Source organism: Haliotis rufescens, unplaced genomic scaffold, assembly GCF_023055435.1.
Source record: "Haliotis rufescens isolate VD_foot unplaced genomic scaffold, xgHalRufe1.0.p SCAF_16, whole genome shotgun sequence".
Taxonomy (NCBI): domain Eukaryota; kingdom Metazoa; phylum Mollusca; class Gastropoda; order Lepetellida; family Haliotidae; genus Haliotis; species Haliotis rufescens.
The window spans coordinates 25853496-25863002 of NW_025963846.1; positions in this window are offsets into that span (position 1 = coordinate 25853496).

Sequence of the window (9507 nt, forward strand, 5' to 3'; positions counted from 1 at the left end):
CAAATCGTGATAATACCAGGTGTTCGCAGACAGGTGAGCGTATCCTGCCACACTGGTGGCGCCCGTCATAAACACATTCAAAGACAAGTCCAGTTTTCACTTAACAAATCATGGGGACATAATAATGGTATCTTCCAGAGGCAAGAGAGTTAACTGGCTGTAAAAGTTCTGTGTCCACACCTGCCGATCTACGCTGGAATTCTGAGTTACAGTTTGGCTGGACTAACGAGTCTATACATATTCAAATCAGAATTGTGCAACGAAGTATGAGCATCCGTTTCATAAACAACATGGATTTCAAGGTGCAGATTTCGATCGACTGCATAATTTGCAAAGAATTTGTACCGTCAACTGAGCGTCGACAGATATTTCCAAATCTGTTCATGTTTTCAGTCAAGTTGTTAAATTGATTGGACGCTCTTCGCGAAGTAAGGCCCGTTTTACATTATAGATTTTGATTATCGATCAGCTTGTCTTAACTAGGCGCCGCCATTTTGTTTAGATGCAAATGCTACTCACATGCGAGGTGGAATCTGATTGGTCAATAGAAGGGACATAACTCGTAGCGCTACGATCGAGCCACGACAATCCAGTGTTATTCGGCAACACTTGAAACTGGTCAAACTAGGGAATTGCATTTAACATCATTTTGTCACTGACTCGTCAAATTTGAAAATGTCCGCCACGTGTCTACCGCGAAACCTCTTGAAAGCCTTAGTGTGGCCATGGATGTTGTAACCGTGATCAAACAACTTTAAGCGAGAGTCGTTTGACGCTCTGTGAAATCTTCATAGAAAGAACAAGCTCGATTGTACCTCAAAAGTTGTGAAATTTAAACACCAAAGGTAAAGTGTGGTGAAATGGGTTTAAACGTTGCGTTCAAGATTATTGCTCTTAAACGACTATGCTTGTCGTAAGAGGCGACTAACGGGATTGGGTGGTCAGGCTCGCTGACTTGGTTGATGCATTTCATCGTATCCCATTTGCTTGGATCGATACTCCAGACTCGATTATTTACAGACCGCCGTCATATAGTTGGAATATTGCTGAGTGCGGCTTTAAACAACAAACAAACTAACAAAATATTATATCGTGCGTGCGTGCGTGCGTGCGTGCGTGCGCATAGGTCTGCTTGTATTCATCCACATATTGCATCTACATTACCAGTTACAGTTTCCCCAGGGTGTGAGTTTCAGATAGACAATGGGCAATGTTTCTTGTCTAGGATTTATTTAAAGAATAGACATCATGTTTCAAAGGTGACCTATATGCTGTTCTCTGTTCACTATAGCTTCATTGTCTGATGAAGACAAAGCATCGGTGAGGTCTTCCCTAATTTAGTAGCACTTCAAACAATAAGTAGGTTAAAGTCGGAAGTATTGAATTCGTATGACGGTTGAGACCGCACCTGATCCATTGTGCATGTTATATATTTCAGTCAATACTATGTACTTCTTTAAATTTAAAGTTTAAATTCTTTGTCCATCACCGTCACTGTTCAAGAAGTTGTACTTCAATACAGAAGTTACTGACGTATATAACAATAAAATAACTCACAAAAAGTAATTACATTGATGGCCGCTCTTTGTCATTTATGTTGATAAATAGAATACACCTCGACCTTTGTCCCATGGTGCATTCATGTTGTGAAGCTGGCCTCTTCTTGGTGTGAGGTAGACCTGTATCAGATAGGAAGCGTTTATACATAGGATGCCATGGTAAGGATTCGTATGTCTGTTCAGCCCGCATCTGATACATAGTGTGTGAGGAAGCATGTCATGTTTCAGGCAATACCATGTATTTATCAAGTCAAATTCTTTGTCCATCATGGTTACTGATATTGACTGAAGTTGCTGCTTTATTAAATAATAAAATAACTCATCAAAAGAAGTAATACATAGGTACTACAATGGTGTCCACTCTACGTTATTTGTGTGGATGTATACAATGCAGCGCAGCTCAATCTTCATCCAAATTGCATTCATGCTGTTGTCGCAGGTTAAGTTTTACTAATATGTTAATTATGTCACCAACTTGTTTCCATATCTAATATTGGCTTGAACAGGCCACCTTAACTGTGGTCTGTCAGGTACATCCTGGGCCCTGGCACATGCAGTCCCTGCAAATGATGTAGAGGCAGGTCACATGACTGTCCTCTATATAGACTGCATGTGTTAGGAACCCAGCACACACCATGCCGGACCACCAAGCCATATAGCATGTCATTTTGTTATACTTGCAGGTATGTTGAATGGGTTGTGTGAATGCTCTTTTAATCTTTTTTTTTATTGAAATAGGTTCATTCTTGTGTGAATTATATTAGTCCAGATAACTGATTAATTATTGAAATGAATATCAATAATATAGTAGATGACTGTTTAATTATTGAAATGAATATCAATAATATAGGAGATGACTGTTTAATTATTGAAATGAATATCAATAATATAGTAGTTGATAACAACTACATGGTCAGCATGTGTTAGGAACTCAAGACACGCCATGCCGGACCACCAAGCCATATAGCATGTCATTTTGTTATAATTGCAGGACTCATCATCAATAAAACATCAGCCCAGAACGAGAACTTTGTTGTTCCTGTGACACCGTGAAGCTAGACCTCAAGGTAGACCTGAGAGGCTTGCCGTCCTGCGGAAATATATCTGACGAACGTTTTTAGGAAACCTCTGATTACGTTGATATTCATAAATTCAGTCACCTATGCTATCTCACTGACAGCTTTCCTGACGGTGACACGTTTTCTTACCTGTAACATTCATACCAATTTTTGTTAGGTGGCCTTTGGAACTTCCGGTTTTTTTTGTCCCGAATGTGCCTTCACCAGACAGCAATGTCATTGTACAAGCAAATGAACCACCGAATCCCTGTCTCAAAGACTAACCATTATCCTTAACACAATCAAAGAAGGATTGTCTTTATATTCACAGAAAGTATTTAAGACAAGTGGAATTAATACCATGTGGATTCTCAAAAAGGATCTGCTTGACTTTTTGCAATCTCAGAAAAGAACTATGTTCCATTCTGTCAAATCTTTTGATTTTTCAACTTTGTACTCCACATGTCCACATGACAAACTCGTGGAAAATCTTCATTCCTTGATCCCTGGGTTTTTTGTTACCACAGATACCTGTCTAAATTTAGAGGTTCATGACAATTTGTGAAAAATAAAAGCAATTGCGGTCCCCTTCCTGCTCACCTGTTTCTTGGTGCATATGAATCGAAATTTCTAATCGTATTGGTTAAGTGAAAACAAGGTTATTTGGCCAAGAAGTTAATCTTAAGCCTTAAGTATATCGATGATCTGATATTGTTCAATAACAACCAAATAGCCAATTCCCTTCCTCTTAATTATCCACCTGAACTAGAAACAAAAGATACCGGTGAGACCGCCGCATCTGTTTAAATTTAGATCTATCCATCAAGATTCAGAGTGACGAAACACTCTCCACAAGATAAGAGGAATGAAATCAACTTTTCAATGGTCAACTTTCCCTTCACGTCGAGTAATATTCCTGCAGCTCTAACTTTTGGTGTTTACATTTCACAACTTTTGAGATGCAATCGAGCATGCACTTTCTAATAAGATTTCAAAGATCATCATGCGACCCTTGTTCAGGAGTTGGTTGATCACGGTTGCTACATTCAAGGCCTCAGTAAAGCTTTCAAAACGTTTAATGGTAGACATGTGAAGGACGTTTCCAAGTGTGACGCATTAGTGACAAACATGATGTCCGATGCAATTCCCTATTTTGACTTGTGCCATATGTTCCCGTGTTTTCTCAGGTGAACGGTTGACTTGCCATTGCATGTGTTTGTGACGTGTGCCACCGGTGGGGCAGGATACGCTCACCTTTTCGAGAACATCTGATATCATCACTATTTGATAGCAATTCATAAACACATGCTCATGATATAGTCGGAAAAGTACAATCGACTGTGCTCTATGCAGAGATGTCTTTTCGATATGGAAAGGGATTTGTCGCTTTATTTCCGTAACCAGCGGACACCTCATGATTTAACTGGACTCCTGTTTGAGTGAGTGAGTTAATATTTAAAGTAACATCGGCAATATTTCAGCCATATCGTGACTAACTCCTGTTTGAAATGGCGTTACACGAAACTCACTCACTGTTGCCAAATGTTTCAAACCTCAGTGGTTTCCTAATGAGTGATTGTTTCTGTAAACAAGCATCGCTTCAAATCTTTTGGCGTTACGTAATAGAGAAGTTCACTGTGAAGAGACGGAAAGGATAATGACCTCAGCCGTTACTAACTCTGGCAGGCGACTAGGCTTGTAAGATGCGACTAACGGGATCGGGTGGTCAGACTCACTGACTTGGTTGATGCATGTCTTCGATCCCAATAGCGTGGATCGATGCTCATGATGTCATTCACTGGATTGTCTGGTCCAGATTTGATTATTTACAGACAGACGTCATAAAGCTGGAATATTGCTGAGTGCGGCGTTAAACAATCAATCGAATTTTAGATGAGCGTCAATAAGGACATTTTTATTTATTTTTTATTCCATTTCCATGCAAATGTTAGCAAATATATAGAGTGGGCAAGTACTTTTACAATCAAGGTAGAGGACATAATTAAAAAACAGACCGCCGTCATATAGCTGGAATATTGCTGAGTGCGGCTTTAAACAACGAACAAACAAACAAACCAACTCTGGCATTGTATTCATCAGTTGTTTCTAACGTAACTTAAGTGAATGATATTCGTATTTCATGTTAATTGTTTTGGGAAAACGTTATACAAGAAAGAGATTATTACCCCCTCGCGATGCCGTATTATAAATATCATATATAGGGTATAGAAATTCAGTCTCCTTATACTTGTATATAATTGTAACGATATGGGAAACTCACACGGATAATAAACTATTAGCTGAATTATAAAGCTGATTATAAATATCATATATAGGGTATAGAAATTCAGTATCCTTATACTTGTATATAATTGTAACTATATGGGAAACTCACACGGATAATAAACTGAAAACAATGTATTGAAGTAACAAAAACTCTACAGGGACACTCTAGGATGTATCTTCTACCTAGGATATTGTGTTCTTCGTCGGGATAGGCTTATAGTTAGGTGTACAATGCGTTGGCGTGTCACCACTGACAATGTGTCCCCAGTCCTATACGATGAAACCTCACAGCTGAAAAAGGTATAACGTCGTATGGGATTACCTCAGTCGCTGCGTGGTTCAGTGTGTCTCCACACGCCACAACCATGCTGTGTACATGAGTAAGTGAGTGAGTTGAGTTTAACGCCGCTTTTAACATTATTCCAGTTATATCACGGCGTGTCAGCTTAATGTGGGAGGAAAGCACGAAGTGATACAGGTCTCAGACGTTTACCACTTCGGTGAAACCCACGAGCACGGGTATGGTGCTGACAAACCTAGAAACATGATCGGGGCGAACCCGGATTCGAACCCACAATCATAGGTTTTTGGCATGTCCAAGGGACGCAACTCTGCACAGCGAATCGCGGCGCCTTAGACGACTGGGCCACCCGTGTCCCCTGCTGCAGCTGTGAACTCATAATGACGACGTCGTGTGTGTTCCTGACTCATAAACACGAGTGCAATCCTTACTTTCCATAAGAGTTAATTTCTAGAAACAACCCTTTCGTAAAGTCACACCAAGAATAGGTCTCACGACACAATTTGTTTCAAGTGATTGGTTGCAAAGAGCTTATGAATGAAGGCCGGAAGGAATGCTGTGTTGTAGGATTATTGTGTGATGTACCTAGTAGGCCGAGGATATACATGTAGATCCCTTGTACAGTCCGGGTTACTTGGCTCATTAATAGTTCCGGTATCGTATTGGATTTTGTCTAATACATGGTTATCACTATGAACTGTATGCCATTTAGAAAGTGGTCAAACATGTCATAATTTGGGATAGTACTTTCTTAGTAAAGTACAGATACGACGTTAAATCACCTCTACCTTGATTTAAATGTACTTGCCCACTCTATATATTTGTTAACATGTGCATGGAAATGGGGAACAAAATTGAAAACATCATCTTAAATTCGAACCCATTGGTAGATGTGTCGACTAGGGCGCATGAATGCACACATGTCTTCAAACAAGGAATATAGGTTCTATTGATAAAAAAACCATTAGTGATGTAATTATTAGATTATAAGTATATAATAACGTTATTTTTCCTGTCTTTGAAAGGCATTTAGAAGTGATACACAACAGGAAGATAATATATGGATGTCACTTCTTTATTATGAGGAACACAACGTTACGGAGTATATGCTTCATGTAATGAAGGAGTAACATATACTCCTAAACGTTGTGTTCCTCATATTAAAGAAGTTGACATCCATATATTCTCTTCCTTTTGTTATTTTTCCTATTGAAACTGGGGGCACGGGTGGCCTAGTCGTCTAAGGCGCCGCGATTCACTGTGCAGAGTTGCGTCCCTTGGGCACGCCAGAAACCTATGATTGTGGGTTCGAATCCCGGTTCGCCCCGATTATGTTTCTAGGTTTGTCAGCACCATACCCGTGCTCGTGGGTTTCACCGAAGTGGTAAACGTCTGAGACCTGCATCACTTCGTGCTTTCCTCCCACATTAAGCTGACACGCCGCGATATAACTGGAATATTGTTAAAAGCGGCGTACAACTCACTCACTCACTCACTCACTCACTCCTATTGAAACTATCTTACGATCAAAACATCCTTTGAGATAAATAGTGTAACAGTTCGCCTGGTGTATCCCCAGAACGATTCAAGGGCAACAAAACTAGCATACAAACCCGTCAGTGACAACCTAAAATGAGCGAACACAAAAGAATGAACGTACTATATTTACACAGCACACTGTGATAAACGAGCGCATTGGACCATAGGACCTCGTATCGAGTGACACAAGCGATGCATTAACCTACATACACAGTTCTGGGACAAGGGCATATGCCACACTGTAACGATCCCCGTGCACTGAAGACCATTACTGCAAGTTTGACTTTATTGGACGTTGGAAAACTTATCCAACACAGTAGATATGTTATTGTATTTTATTCTACATATCAGTTGTGCAGAGTTGCGTCCCTTAGGAGTGCAGAGACCTATGCCCATAGGTTTGTCAGTTTCTAGGTTTATCCGATCTTGGGTTTCACCAAGGTGGTAAAACCTGCATCATTGTGATACTGCTCAGAGCGGCGCTAGAAACCAACCCAAGAATGTCTGTTTGATCATATATATACCATTTATATCTGGATGCAAACTAGGTGCAGAAAGATAATTCAGTTGTGATAGATGATCACAGTACAAATGCAAGATCCCTTTACGACTAGCGTACACTTTCTCCTTACTCGTGTTTGCGGCTGAGGTTAGAGTCGTGAAAACGGATAGGTGCACCCTTAAAACTCGCTGTGATTATATAGAATTTGTATAACCAAATCTTGGTAGCAGCAATACCATCCTCGGTTCCCATAACATAGAGCCTTTACGTTGACATTGATTGTACTCATTGTACTCAATTGGATTATGCCATAGATCGTGTCAGCCTATTCAAACTCAACAGTATAATTCCAAAAAAGTTATAAATGGCAAGTAATAAATGAAATACTAAACTCGCTCCCGTGTAAAACCAATTTTATGAAACTCGAGAATAGTTGTGGTATTTGACAAGCGAAAGCGAGTCAGATACCAGAACTATTCACTCGTTTCATAAAATTGGTATTACACGGGAGCTCGTTTAGTATTCTATATCTACTCGATGTGAATGGTAAAACTGTTCTCATTCAAGTACCTATATACATGTACAAGAGAATGTTTATACCACCTTTAGAGTAGTGCCTCACCTCAATTAATATTTAATAATAATATCAATACGACAAGCAAATGTGAAACGTTTTGTACCTCATTAGCATTCCGTGAAGCACACAGGTCAAATATTGCTCAGCTTAAACAGTAATGCCAAATCACGGTTTACCTCACTGACCTTATTCCCTCAGGCGCGCCTTGTGGGGTTCCCGGGTAAGCATTGGTCCCCATTGGAACCTATGCTTGTCGAAAGAGCCAACTTAATGGATCGGGTGGTCAGGGTGGGGGACTTGCCTGATTCCTTGTCATTGTACCCCGAATACGTGAGTCATTGCTCACAATATCAGTCACTGTATCTTCTGGCCCAGACCGCTGTCATACAACTTGAATATTGTTGAGTGCGGCGTTAAACAATCAACAACTTAACAGTGAGGCCCGCAACATATGTACTCATAATCTCATCCGTTCCTAATCAGGCGTCTGTCATCTGCATGTATTGTTCCCTCAGCAGGAACCACAGGATGCCATTAACTTTGTAGGATTATTCTGTCATATCAAGTAACTTACTTAACCAGTGCGGGTTATCCGCCGAGGATGATTCCATTGGGCGTGAAAGGAAACATACTGGTGTGAAATAATGTGAATGGATAACTGAAAATAGGTGTACCTGTTGACACCGGGTGTTTGCGAAAAGGGTTAGCATGTCGTATCTTGTGGCTGGTAATGTAAACATTAAGCACGTGTGAGTTGACAGAAGCAATAATTAACATATTTACTTTCAACGTTTTACAATTTTGTCATCAATACAACTTCACAACACATATTTAGATATCATCAATTTATTCGATAATAATGGCAACGACATTCAGATATCATCGAATTAAAAAGTCATTTCAATGTCATAGGGATAGGATAAATTTGCTAAATGATCAACGCTTTGGTTTCTTTAGGTTTACATGAATAGAATATTTGACTGATCCTGTCAAATAACTTGTTTGTCTCATCTGCTTTGCCAGGCCACTCGAACCAAGTACCCCTCCACATAGACTAGCTAAGGTGAGTGAGTGAGTGAGTGTGTATGGTTTTACGCCGCTTTTAGCAATATTTCCAGCAATATCACGGCAGGGGACACCAGTAATGTAGTCTAGCTATAAGGACGATATAGAGTTACATGTGGTACACAGGAAGAGATCAATGTGATTCGCGTGAAAATCAATACACGTGAAACATATGAACACAAAGGCTTCATGGCACAGAAATCTAAAATGATTGTCAGAGTGATAATGCTGAATAGCAAAGAAATCTAAAATGATTGTCAGAGTGATAACGTTGGATAGCAAAGAAATCTAAAATGACTGCCAGTGTGATAATGTTGTACAGCAAAGAAATCTAAAATGATTGCCAGTGTGATAATGTTGTACAGCAAAGAAATCTAAAATGAATGCCTGTGTGATTATGTTGTATAGCAAAGAAATCTAAAATGACTGCCAGTGTAATAATGTTGAATAGCAAAGAAATCTAAAATGACTGCCAGTGTGATAATGTTGTACAGCAAAGAAATCTAAAATGACTGCCTGTGTGATTATGTTGTACAGCAAAGAAATCTAAAATGACTGCCAGTGTAATAATGTTGTACAGCAAAGAAATCTAAAATGACAGTCAGAGTGATAATGTTGGA